Raw genomic sequence first — 14,915 nt, 5'->3', positions numbered from 1 at the left:
GCGGTGATAGGAAGACTCAATATTATTAAAATGTCAGTTCTTCCCAACTTGATCTATAGATTCAATGCAATCTTAATCAATATCAGAGCAAGTTATTTGGGGACATCAACAAATTGATTCTAAAGTTTATTTAGAAAGGCATGAGACTCAGAGTAACTGACACAATATTGAAAGAAAAAAACAGAGGACTGACAGTACTCAACTTTAAGATTTACTATAAATCTATAGTAGTAATCAAGATAGTATAGTATAGGTGAAAGACAGGACAAATAGAAATATGGCACAGAATAGAGTCCAAAAATAACCCCACACCAATATAATCAAATTTGAAAAAGAAAAAAAGGCAATTCAATGGAGAAAGTATAGTCTTTTCAACAAAGGGTAGGGAGTGAAATCAGAAACATGGCAGAGTGAGAAGACCACTTCATTTCTGCCCTTAAAGTTACAAGTCAGACAACTATAATTCAACAAGGATCCCCTGCTCAACATACAAACACATCTGAAAGATCCACACATCAAGATATCTGAAGGTCAGTATATCAGAATGAGCAGAGGAGGCAGGACAGGGAAGGACAGAGATGAGCTCTACACACTCAGTTCAGCTCCCACCATTGCCTAACTTGATGTGGTAGTGGTGTAGGAGTTGGGCTGCAGCCCTCACACAGCAGTCCAGAGGGTAGGAGGGGTGGAAGAAACATTCTGGCCTGTGTAGCAGGTGTCCACTGCAGCTATACCTAGTGACTGGGGCAGACACACACCACAGTGGTATGGCAGCCGTGGACTAGTGGCCATAATTATTAACAAGAAGGCAAAGCTGCAGACTTAAGAACCTGCCTCCCGTTGCCACCAATGCCCCTCTTTACACTACCATCATGGTGGAACCCAGTAGAGGTAGAATCCAATAGAGGCAGTAGAGATGTTTCAGATAGCACAGTGTGGATGGCAGTCTCTGGTTACAAGGAGGCAACTCTGGGACCTTGCAGACCTGGAGTCCCATGGCATGCCACATTCCACCACAGAAGTATGCCCTTAGACTGAGCCAACCCAGACACAAATGGATGGCCACAATTGAGGAATACAGGGCATTTTTCATAAGCAAGGTAACACTGCCCCACTGAGATTCCAGAGGTACCAGTAATGCAGGTAAACGAAAGAAGAAAAAAAAAACTTGAACTATAGCACCCTCTATTGGAAAACAAAAAAAAAAGACCTGTACTTAAAAATGAAGAGTTCACTAACTCAAATGCCTAGGCAGAGAAACAATCCATCAAGTACCATGATATCTCAGAAAGAAACAAGAAACAAGGTATCTCAGAAAGAAAATGAAAAGTCCCCAAAAAACAAACTCCAAGACATGAAAGAGTATAATTTAAATGACAGAGAACTCAAGATTGCAGTTATAAAAAGACTCAAGGAGATACCAAAACAAACAAACAAATAACTTGGAAAAGCAGTTCAATGGGCTCAGAAAGAAACTCAACGAACAAAAGGAGTATTTTACCAAAGAGATTGAAACTATAAAAAAGAAACAAACAGAAACTCTGGAGCTGAAGAAATCAATAAATGAGATAAAGAATGCATTAAAGAACATAGGAAACAGAGCAGACAAGATGGATGAGAGAATTAGCAAGCTCACAGACAAAATTCTAGAAATGACTCAGGTAGAAGAAGAGAGAAAACTGAAAGTTTTAGAAATGAAAGAACTCTATGAGAACTATCTGAACGCCATTAAAAAGAAGAATATAAGTATAAAGAGTATACCAGCAGGAGAAGAGAAGAGAGAGCTTATTCAAACAAATAATCGATGAGAACATTCCCAAATCTATGGAAAGAGCGTGACTCTTGAATTCAAGAAGCTAACAGAGCATTTAATTATCTCAATGCATTTAATTATCTCAATGCAAAAAGACATCCTCAAAGATACATTATATTAAACCTGTCAAAAGTTTATGACAAAGAAAGCATTCTCAAGGCAGCCACACACAAATACTGTAACCTACAAAGGAAACTCCATTAGATTATCATCAGAATTTTCAACAGAAACCTTACAAGCCAGGAGAGAGTGGATGAAATATTCAAACTATTGAAGGAGTGAAACCACCAGCCAAGAATAATATAAGTGAAGTTACCCTTTAGGATGAAGGAGAAATAAAGGTTTTCCCAAATAAAAACCGAGGGAATTTACCACCACAGACCTGCACTACAAGAAGTGTTTAAAGGAGATCTTCTTCCTGTAACAAAATGACAGAAGTACACAAAACTTTGAGTAAGATGACAAACAGAAAGACAGAAGCAGGATATTGCAATTCTATTTCAGAATACAGTAGTCAACAATTATAACATAAAGGTTAAAGGGGGAAAGCATTTACAAAGACTATAACTTCTGCAATTTAGAAATGAACACACAACATAAAAAGGGACAATTTATGGCAAAAAATAAAAGAGGAGGAGGAAAAGGATAACTTTCATAGATGAATGAAAGTAAAATGCAATCAGAAGAAAAAGGACTAATGTACATAAAAGCATTTTTTACACAAACTTAATGGTAACAACAAAACAAAACTCTAGAGCTAAGATACATAACACATACAAAAAAGAGAAAACAGAGGAAATAATCATAGAAAACCACCCAACTAAACAACATACAGAAACACAGGGGAAAGAAACAATGAAGGCAGAGAGCAACCAGAAAACAAAACATACAATGGCTGTAGTAAATCCTCATATATCAATAATCACCTTAAATGTAAATAGACTTAACTCACTAATCAAAAAGCACAGAGTAGCAGGATGGATTGAAAAACAATACCCAACTATACGTTGCCTTTAGGAGACCCATCTCAACTATTAGGTTGGTGCAAAAGTAATTATGGCTTAAAAAGTTAAAAATAATTGCAAAAACCACAATTACTTTTGCACCAACCTAATACAAAGTCAAACACAGGCTCAAATTGAAGGGGTGGAAGATGATACTCCAAACAAATGGCATCCAGAGAAAAGTGGGTATAGCTATATGTATATCAGACAAAATAAATTTCAAGATAAAAATAAAGTAACAAAAGACAAAGATAGAATTTCATAATGATAAAGGGGACAATTCATCAAGAAGACATAACACTTATCAATATATACGCACCTAACCTGAGAGCACCAAAATATATAAAGCAATGACTAGAAAGCCTAAAGGGAGACACTGACAAAATACAATTACAGGAGGAAACATGAATATTCCATTGACAGCAATAGAAAGATCACCCAAACAGAAAATCAATAGGAAATGTTGACCTTGAATGACACATTAGGTCAAATGCACATAATTGATAATTATAGAACTTTCCATCCATGACAAAATATACATCCTTCTCAAGTACACATGGAACAGTCTCAAGGGGCCAAAAAATTAGTCTCCATAATTTTTTATTAGTTTCAGGTGTAAAAAATAATGTAATAGTCAGACATTTACACCCCTCACAAAGTGATAACTCCCCTCCACTAATCTACTACATTGTGTATAGTTGTTACAATTCCATTGACTCTATTCCCTGTGCTGTACTCCACATCCAGTGACTATATATATATATATATATATATATATATATATATATATATATATATATATATTTATTTATTTATATTTATATTTATATTTATATTTATATTTATATATATTAAACTATAGCTGACATTTAATATTATTCAGCTGCAGCTTCAGGTGTACACTGCAGTGGTCAGGCATCTACACCATCCATGAAGTGGTCTCCCTAATAAGACAAGTGCCCCTCTGAAACCCTACAACATCTTTACATTATTGATTATATTCCCAAATTGTCTTTTGTATCCCCATGGCAATTGTGTGGCTATCAATTTGTTCTTTCAAATCCCCTCACCTTCTCCTTCATCCCCAACCCCCTCCCATCTAGCAATCCTTAGTTTTTCCTCTGTATCTCTGAGACTGTTTCTGATTAGTTTGCTCATTTATTCTGTTCTTTAGATTCCACATATAAGTGAGATCATATGGTATTCGTCTTTCTCCATCTGACTTACATCATTTAGCATAATGTTCTCTTGGTCCATCCATATCACTGCAAATGGTGATTTCATTCATCTTTATGGCCAAGTAATACTCCATTGTATAAATGTACCACAGTTTCTTAATCCAGTCGTCCACCAAAGGACATTTTGGTTGTTTCCAAGCGTTGGCTATTGTGAATTGTGTTGCAATAAACACAGGGGTGCAAATATTTTTCAAATTAGCATTTTGGATTTCTCTGGATAGATACCCAAGAGTGGTACTGCTGGGTCATAAGGTAGTTCTATTTCCAGTTTTTTGAGATACCTCCATACTGATTTCTATAGTGGTTGCACCAAGCTGCATTCCCACCAACAGTACATGATGGTTTTTTCCACATCCTCACCAGAGCTTGTTGTTTGTTGATTTATTGATGATAGCCATTCTGACTGGAGTAAGGTGGTATCTCATTGTGGTTTTCATTTGCATTTCTTTAATGATTAGTGAAGTTCTAGCCGCAGCAATCAGACAAGAAAAAGAAATAAAAATCATCCAAATTGGAAAGGAGGAAGTAAAATTGTCATTATATACAGATGACATGAGAGAAGAATCCCAAAGATTCCACCAAGAAATAGAATTGATAAAAAAATTTAGTAAAGTGGCAGGATACAAAATTAATATTCAGAAATCAGTTTTATTTTTATGCATCAATAATAAACTATCAGAAGGAGAAATTAAGAAAACTGTCCCATTTACAATTGCTTCAAAAACTATAAAATACTTAGGAATAAATTTAACCAAAGAAGTAAAAGACCTATACTCAGAAAATTATAAGACACTGAAGAGAGAAATTAAAGAAGATACAAATAAATAGAAACACATACATGCTCATGGATAGGAAGACTTAATATAGTTAAAATGTCCATACTACCTAAGGCAGTATGTAGAGTCAATGCAGTTTCTATCAAACTACCAATGACATTTTTCACAAAAATAGAACATATAATCCTAAAATTTATATGGAACTGTACAAGACCCTGAATAGCCACGGCAATCTTGAGAAATAACAACAAAGTGGGAAGTGTCATATACCTGACATCAAATCATACTACAAAGCTATAGTAATCAAAACAGCATGGTACTGGCATAAAAATAGACACATTGATCAATGGAAGAGAATAGACAACCAAGAAATAAATCCATACCTCCATGGACATTTAATCTACGACAATGGAAGCAAGAATTTACATTGGGGAAAAGACTCTATTCAATAAATGGTGCTGGGAAAACTGGGCAGACACATGCAAAAAAATGAAGCTGGATCACCTCCTTACACCTCCTTAATTAAAAATGGATTAGAGACCCAAAACCGTAAAACTCCTAGAAGAAAATATCAGAAGTGAATTTGCAGACATTACCCTTAGTAATTTTTTTTTAACTGATATATCCTCTCAGGCAAGGGAAGTAATAGTCTCCATAAATTTAAGATTAAAATCATACCCATATCTTCCAACCACAACAATATGAAACTGAAAATTAACTACAAGAAGTGGGAAAAACCACAAATATGTGGAGATTAAACAACATGCTACTGAAAAACTATTGGATTAGGAGACCCATATAGAAGAAATAAAAGAAGAAATCGAAAGATACACTGAGACAAATTAAAATGAAAATATGACATACCAAAATTTTGGGGATTCAGCAAAAGTGGTACTAAACGGGAAGTTAAGCATGACAGGCCTATTTCAAGGAGCAATTTTTTTTTTTTAATCTCAAATAAAAAAACCTAACATCACACTTTAAAGAACTAGAAAAAGAACAAATAAAGTCCAAAGTCAGTAGAAGGAACAAAATAATAAAAATAGAGCAGAAATAAATAAAACAGAGAACAAAAAGATAATAGAAAAAAATTAATGAAACAAAGAGCTGGTTCTTTGAAAATATAAATAAAGTTAACAAACCTTAGGCTAGATTCACTAAACAAAAAAGAGAAAAGACTCAAATAAATTAAATCAGAAATGAAAGAAGAGAAGTTACACCAGACACCACAGAAATACAAAGGACTATACAAGAATACTATGAAAGGCTATACACCGACAAATTCGACAACCTAGAGAAATGGAAAATACTTAGAAATATAGAACCTTCATAGACTAAACCATGAAGAATTGGAAAACCAAAATAGACCAACCACTAGTAAGAAAATTGAAACAGTAATAAAAAATAATCCCAAAAAACAAAATTCCAGGATGAGATGGCTTCATTGGTGAATTCTACCAAATATTCAAAGAAGAATTAATATTGGTCTTTCTCAAACTCTTCCATAAATTAAAGAGGAGGAAATATTTCTGAGCTCATTTTATGAGGTCATTATGCTGATACCAAAACCAGGAAAGGACAACTCAAAAAAAATAATTACAGACCAATATTGCTGATGAACATAGATGTAAAAATCCTAAACAAAATTGTAGCAAATAGAATACAACAATACATTAAAAGGATAATACATCACGATCAAGTGGGGTTAATTCCAGGTAAGCAAATACAGTTCAACATACGCAAATCAATCACGTGATACACCTCATTAACAAAATAAAAATTTTATGATCATATCAATAGATGCAGTAAAAGCATTCCACAAGACACAACATCCATCTATTATTAAAACATTCAATAAAACTGGTACAGAAGGAAAGTACCTTGACATAATAAAGGCCATATATGCAAACCTTCAACTAATATCAAACTCAATGGTGAAAACCTTCAAGCTTTTCCTCTAAAATCAGGAACAAGATAAGGATGCCCACTCTCACCACCTTTATTCAACATGGTGCTCAATGTTCTAACCAGAGCAATGAGGCAAGAAAGAGAAATGAAAGACATACAAATTGGGAATGAGAAGTAAAAATGTCACTATTTGCAGATGACATGATTCTATATATAGAAAACTAAAGAATCTACAAAAGACAATTAGAGACAATGAACAAACACAGTAAAGTTGCAGAATAGAAAATCAATATAGAAAAATCTGTCGCACTCTTATATACTAACACGGAAATATCAGAAAAAGAAATGAAGAAAACAATCTAAGTTATAATTGCAACAAAAAGGATAAAATACCTAGGAATAAACTCAGCAAAGGATGTGAAGGACCTATCCACTGAAAACTACAAGACAAGACATTGATAAAGAAACTGAAGAAGAAAAAAGAAATGGAAATAATCTGTGTTCATGGATTGAAAGAGTCAACATAGTGAAAATATCAATACTGCCCAAAGCAATATACAGATTTAGTGTAATCCCCATCAAAATCCCAATGGCATTTTTCAAAAGAAATAGAACAAAAAAATATCAAATTTGCATGGAACCACAAAAGACCCCAAATACCCAAAGCAATTCTGAGAAAAAACAACAAAGCTGAAGGTATCACACTCCCTGACTTCAAATGATACTACAAAGCTATAATAATTAAAACAGTAAGGTATTGGCAGAAACACAGATTAATGGAACAAAATTCAGAGCCCCAAAATAAATCCACATGTATATGTGCAATGATTTTTTTATAAAGGAGCCAAAGACACACAATGGAGAAAAGAAAGCCTCTTCAATATATGGTGTTGGGAAAATTGTAAAGCCAAGTGCAAAAGAATGAAATGGGACTGCTATTTGACACAATACACAAAAATTAACTCAAAGTGGAACAAAGACCTAAATATAAGACCTGAAACAATAATACATAGAAGAAAACTATAGGTATTAAACTTATGGAGCTTGGTCTCAGAGAAGACTTTAAAAAGCTGACCTCAAAGGCAAGGGAAGTAAAAGCAAAACTAAATGAATGGAACAATATCAAACTAAAAAGCTTCTTTATAGCAAAAGAAACCATCAGCAAAACAAAAAGGCAACCAACCAAATGGGGTAAGATGTTTGCAAATGATACCTCCAATATGGATGTAATATCCAAAATATATAAAGAACTCACAAAACTCAATAATGAAAAAAATCCATCATTGCAGCTTTCTTTATGGTGGCCAAGACATGGAAACAACCAAAGAGTCCTTCAATAGATGATTGGATATGGAAGATGTGGTATATATACACAATGGAATACTATTCTACCATAAGAAAAGATGAAATAGTGCCTTTTGTGACAACATGGATGGATCTTGAGATTATTATGCTAAGTGAAATGTCAGAAAAAGTTGAGAACTATATGATTTCACTAATATGTGGTATATAAAACTGAAAACAACAAAGGAACAAGACAAACAAATGAAGAAACAAAAACTCATAGACATAGACAATAGTTTAGTGGTTACCAGATGGTAGGGGAAAGGGGATGGTAGATGAGGGTAAAAGGGATCAAATATATGGTGATGGAAGGAGAACTGACTCTGGGTGGTGAACACACAATGTGATATATAGATGATATATTACAGAATTGTACACCTGAAACCTATGTAACTTTACTAACAATTGTCACCGCAATAAACTTTAACTAAAAAATAAAAAAAAAATCCAACTAAAAATGGGCAGAGGACCTGAAGGTACATTTTTCGAAGGAAGACACACAGATGGCCAACAGTTACATGAAAAGATGCTCAATATCACTAGCTATTAGGGAAATACAGGTCAAAACCACAATGAGATATCACCTCAAACCTGTTAAAATGGCTATCATCAACAAGACAAATAATTAGTGTTGGAGAGGCTGTGGAGAAAAGGGAACCCTCTTAAACTGCTGGTGGGAATATAAATTGGTACAGCCAGAATGGAAAGCAGTCTGGAAGTTCCTCAAAAAATTAAGAATTTAGAGCTATCTTATGACCCAGGTATCTACCTCCAAAATTTGAAAATAGTTATCAGTAAAGATATATGCAGCCCTATGTTCATTGCAGCATTATTTACAAGAACCAAGATATAGAAACACCCCAAGTGTCCTTTGACAGATGACTTGATAAAGAAGATGTGGTACATACAAGGTCAGACAATTAAGTTTGTGAACTCATCCTAGAAAAAGCGCTACATCCCTCATTGCTGAATATCACTATGGTCACATTCGAAGTACTCCCCTTGGGAAGCTATGCATCAATGCCAGTGCTTAGTCAACCCTTCAAATCAGTTTTGGAACTCTATTTCTGGAATGGCCATCAGAGCTGTCGTCACATTACCCTTGATGTCCTGAATATCATCAAAATGTCTTCCTTTCAATATTTCCTTTATCTTCAGGTAAAGAAAGAAGTCACTGGGGGCCAGATCAGGTGAGTAGGGAGGGTGTTCCAATACAGTTCTTTGTTTACTGGCTAAAAACTCCCTCACAGACATTGCCCTGTGAGCTGGTGCATTGTCGTGATGCAAGAGCCATGAATTGTTGCTGAAAAGTTCAGGTCGTTTTCATCTAACTTTTTCACACAGCCTTTTTAGCCCTTCTAAATAGTAAACTTGGTTCACTGTTTGTCCATTTGGTACAAATTCCTAATGAATAATCCCTCTGATATCAAAAGAGGTTAGCAACATTGTTGCAACATGTTCACAAACTTAATTGTCAGACCTCGTATATCATCTCCTTGAATAGTCTAATAACCCTGGATCTCAGGACTGCTTTTACCACCATTTTACACATGAGGAAACCACGTAGGAAGGCTAACTAACCTTTCTGAGGCCTCGCTGCACAGGAACCAACTTCGCTGTGTGAGCCCTGAGCCTGTGCATCAAAGCCTGGGACAGCACTTGAGGGTAGATACGGAGTTCAGCCTATTGCTGTGACACCACAGGACTGCAGGCCAGCTCCTGTTTTGTTCCCGGCAGCATTCCTAGCACGGTGCACAGCACCTGGAACAGAGCGCCTGAATGATTTCATGAAGTAGCAGATCTCACCAGGACCAAGAGCTGTTTACCTGAAGTGAAAATACGTGGATAAGTTCCAGAGGAACTGACTACATACATTCATCTGACATTCTGAATAACGAGGACATGACCGCCAGAAAGCACATCTGGAGGTTTGCTGTCCAACCCCCGGCTTCTGGTACTAACTACCAGCACATTCTGATTCTGGTGAGACTTGTATAATTCAATTGTGTATTTGTAAAGTATTCCCTTAACTACTTGTCACCAGTGAGTGAGTACTTACTAATCACTAATCACCACCCCCCACATGGTTGCTCCTTAAGCCAAGATGCTCCTTAAAGCAGATGCTAAAGATTTTAGCAAATGCTGTCAACTTAGCATATTTGAAAAAGTAATGTAAATGGCAGCATAGGCTCATCTCTGCCCCACAGAAAGCTCCAAAGTGGGAAGCTCATGTGGAATATAAAGGCTGCAGTGAATACCCCAAGACGGCTTGTGAATAGTAAGGCACACACACCTAGTGGTCTGAAACAGAAGTAGGCAAATGTGCTGCCACGTGCATATTCTCACTCTCTAACCACTTCTCTCCCTGCCGTCCCTCCACTCAATCAGCCCCTAACGTCTTTAACAACTTTTAAAGTAAAATTCTCAAAGCAGGAAATTAAACATGAGAAACACAGTATTGGCACCATATGGAACCACCCACTTGTTAAAGCCACAAGTTCATAATCAATTTTTAAAAATTATTATTATTATCATTATTCATGATGGATTATTCTGCATAATTACCCCATTTTGTCAGAGATTTTTCCTCTGATGAAGCTGTAACTGAATTCTGTGACTTTTCTAAACAGAGTTACTCCTTACTATTCATGCATTTCCGCTCTGATTTTTCCAAGAATGTAGGCTTACTCATATCCATTGATTTATGAAATACCAAGGCTATCCTCCTGTCCTTGGTTTCTCTCATTCCTCTTTTTCCCATATATATATATATATATATATATATATATATATATATATATATATACATATAAATATATATATATATATTTATATGTATATATTTATATGTATGATCACATATGTGTATATATATTTATTTATTTATTTATTTATATGTATGATCATATATATATATATATATATATATATATATCACAAATTAGGATAGGTAGTACATTTATCTATTATCTACACTTTGTTACTTTTGACTTCTAGACCAGTAGTTCTAAAACTTTGGCTGCATCAGACTCTCAACAGGGACTTGTAAAAACACAAATTTCTGGGTCCCACTCAGAGACTATAATTCAGTAGTTCTGGGGTGAGACCATGGGACCCAAAAATTTGAATTTCAAACAAGTTCAAGGTGATGCAGACGATGCTGGTCCAAAGCTTACATTCTGAAAACCATTGCCTGAGAGGAATTATTTCAAAATCCACCAAAATGGATGACAATTTTGAACACAGAGAATTAAAAAGAAAAAAAATCTCAAGGAAAGTCAAAACAATGGTCAACTGCAGAGAAAACACTGTCTTGACAATATGATAATAAAATACTGAGAACAGACTCTGGGTGGTGAGCACACAATGTGATATATAGATGATGTATTATAGAAATGTATACTTGAAACCTATGTAATTTTGCTAACCATTGTCACCCAAATAAAGTTAATTTTAAAAAATCAAATAAATAAATAAATAAATAAAAGAAAAGAAAACACTATGACAGAAGGGTTTTGTGGTGAACTTTCAAAATCATCATCATAATAATCATCTCTGGAGTTTTCTGAATAAGTGTGTACTTGACTGTATGTCTGCCAATTTTTGCTGAATTTGAATCTTCTCAAGGGTGAAGTTTCAAATTTTTATAAATAAACTGGACCCTAAGTAAAAAAAGTTTTTCTTCTGAGCCCTGTGCTTTTTCTTGGGGTCCTGGTTGCTCCTCAAAGTGAACTCCTGTGTCTCACTCTTGCATCTCTACCCACTCATAGCCTGAGCTAGATTATGAGTCTAGCTCATCAGGATGGGTTCTTTCTTTTCCCACATAAAAACCTGCTCTCAGAATAAAATATGATTTTTTCATTAAAACAAAAGTGTAGTGGCTGGATCTTTTTCAATGTGTGATTCCTCTTATAAGAAACTGATTTCAAATTTATTCTTTTCTCACCTAATCATAAATGTACTAAATGTTCCAAGTAAATGAAGAAATGACAGAAAACTGTAAAAAAAGAAAAAAAAATTACCCTAACCTCAAAGCCAGATAAAATGTATGCTAAAATTTTGGCTATCTCTTTCCAGTGTCCACCCCTCCCCTTCTATCCTTCACATGTCTGTATGCACACGCATGCACACACACACACCAACATTATCAAACTGGTAGGATGGATAAGATATTTGGGAGAACAGTTTCCAGAAAAACCCCACCCATAGAACCAACCATATTTTCTTAGTTTCAAAATTAGGACATATTTCAACAAGTACAAATGTACTTATAGAAATAACAGGAGAAGTGTTTAAAATTGACACTGATCTTGTAAGCTACAACATATAGTTGTCCTGCCCACAGATACCCCAAATCCCAAGGGCAGCCATGCGCACAAGGAATGTGTAACTGAGTTGCCTGTTGACACTTTATTAAATGCGATCACTGTCATGAGAGAAAACATCCCATGGAACAGCTAATGAGGGCAGGCTGTTCAGCTGGGCTTACAGTGGGTGCAAATGTCATAGACTCTTCCCGTAAAGGTTTCTAATCTGGCCATGACTCCATTTGCCTGCCAAATTCTTCAGCTAGGTAGTCAGCAGCTCTGACTTGCTCAAGGTCCTCCAGGTTGAACATGGGCCTGAGTCGACATCCTTGCATAGTCACATCTAATTGCAGACCTCACATAGCTGACGCCCTCTGAATTTCTCTAGAGAAATGGTGAGTTGGAATGTGATCTTAACTTACATTCTGTCAGCAGTAGTGCTGTAGCCATCCCTCCCCCAACGCACATTTCCTCCTCACCCCTCACTATGTCACAACAGTGTTTATGATGGGGGTGAGATCCAGGCAACATAATGATTCTGGTCAGAGTACCACATTGCCTGGAAATCCACTTGTGTAGGCAACATAATGAACAGCGTCATTCTCCTGAATATAGTACCACTTAAATAATATATTTTTGCTGTAACCAAAAGAAAAGAGATGTGTAACCTTGGAAGGAAGGAGATATGAAAAAATGGCAAGAGAAGCAACATTAAACACTAACAGCATGTAACCCGATCCTCAAACAACAGTGTCATACTACAGATGCTGCAGTGGTGCTTGGAAGACAATGTGTCTGTCTACTACATTGTCTGCTGTGCTCCATACACACCTGCTAAGTAATGAATCCATACAGATGCCAATTGGTGGGGAAATGTCATTGTTCTATGAACAATCTAGGGAGTCAGAGGAAAGCAGAGTTTGTTCAAAGGCTTACCAGAGATTATCAGTCAGGTGCAGCAGAAGCCCCCAGTTCTGCACTAGGCAAGGAGGTACTTTCTAGCTCTTCTCCCTTGAATCACTCCCCACTCTTTCAACTTGCACATCCATCCAGCATAGAGCCCCCATACAGTAAGGCAGGAATAGGGCAGTAGAAGTTTGCAGCTTCTCCTGAAACTTTCTCTCAAGAATAAAGTGCATCGCTTTGAAATCTTGGATAACTAAAGATTTTAGACTGGTCAGTTGAGGACCGAATACACAGAATATCCTGCAGGAATCCAACAAAATCTCCACAAGACAGAGCCAAGCCTGCCTGAAAATCTCTCCCTTTCCTTTCATTACATTCTGAAGATTTCAAGGGGTTGGCAGGCAGCAATGGCTGCAGGAGACCCTGCCAATTGTTTCAGCCATCTCTGCTTTACTATAAGCATAGCTGGGTATTTTGGCATCAACTGATTAGTTTATCTCTCTTGAGTCTAAAAAAATAGTCCTAACAAACATGGAGAGACCATGCAATATTTAGTTTTTGAACTATGAAATCTTTTGGTATACGTGAAAAAGAATAATACAAATTTATCTATGATGTGCCTGTGAAAAAGTATTGATATGGATATAGAAAGCAGAGAAAACTTTCAATGTAAAACCCCTTATTGTAGAATAATGAATATTTTTATCCTCATAAATATTTCTTAATATTACCTTCAGAAATTACAGATGCTAACACATGCTCACCACAGTCTCTGAAAGGATGCAAAAATTACAAAAAGCTAATAAGCTAACCCACACACCCTCTCTCCATTTATTCCCAAAATCTCACTGCAATCAATCTTGACATCCCAATATTATCCTTGCACACTCGTCTTCATACTCTAAGGAAAATACAGACACATGTATAAGGGCTTTTGGTCATTTAAAAAAAAAGATAAATGGATACATACATACCTAAGCACATGAACTCATTCTGTCTCCAATGTTTCTAACTTAAAACATCATGAACACCCCACCCCTTCAATTCAAGAGACATAATTCTAACTCATTCTTTAGAGAGGTTTCGCAATATTTTGTAATATAGGTGTTACATGGCATATTAAACTTCCTTGCTGATGAACCATGAGGTTGTTTTCAGGCTTTTGCTGTTAAAAACTATGTAGACCTCCCTATGAGTGGCAAAGTAATGACGTCCAAATATCCTCTCTTCCATAATAGCAACAAAAACACTAGCAAAAGTTGTCATCGTCAACTTTTTTTGACCTCTGAAAATCAGCCAAAGCTTGAAATAATCCAGGCATGTTTTACTCAGGTAAAACAGCTGAATCTTGGTAATAACAGAGAGCTGTGTGACATTTTAAACTGTTCTATCCCCATCTCCGCCTCCCTACCTTTTTGGAGCCTTGAAAACAAACAGCCCCAAATCATGGTGAAACCAGCATCCTGTCAACATCTGAAGGGGGTTGAAAGGTGTTTGAAACTTCTTCAAAGTCCCAATCACAGAGAATAGTCATTATCTGGCTTTTCAGGTGGTTCTCTGAAAGACCCCACTTTATTTGACCTGACTCAAAGTGCTAATAACCTTTTTCCCAGGGGTAT

The 14,915-nt window shown here is 35.9% G+C and overlaps 1 long non-coding RNA gene across 1 annotated transcript in view; it reads right to left on the bottom strand.

Moving 5' to 3' along the window:
* Positions 1–10,136, bottom strand: part of LOC148755763 (uncharacterized) — a 34,445-nt gene extending 24,309 nt beyond the window's left edge. Inside the window, exon 1 of the long non-coding RNA XR_016018479.1 lies at positions 9,665–10,136. This is a non-coding gene — a long non-coding RNA (uncharacterized LOC148755763). The remainder of the gene's footprint in view (positions 1–9,664) is intronic.
* Between the last annotated feature and the right edge of the window lie 4,779 nt (positions 10,137–14,915).

This window comes from Rhinolophus sinicus, chromosome 14 (genome assembly GCF_057876585.1).
Source record: "Rhinolophus sinicus isolate RSI-liver-muscle chromosome 14, RSI-T2T, whole genome shotgun sequence".
NCBI classification, from domain to species: Eukaryota; Metazoa; Chordata; class Mammalia; order Chiroptera; family Rhinolophidae; genus Rhinolophus; species Rhinolophus sinicus.
The sequence above is the reverse complement of the archived record's forward strand: the minus strand, read 5'-3'. Positions and strand labels throughout refer to the sequence as shown.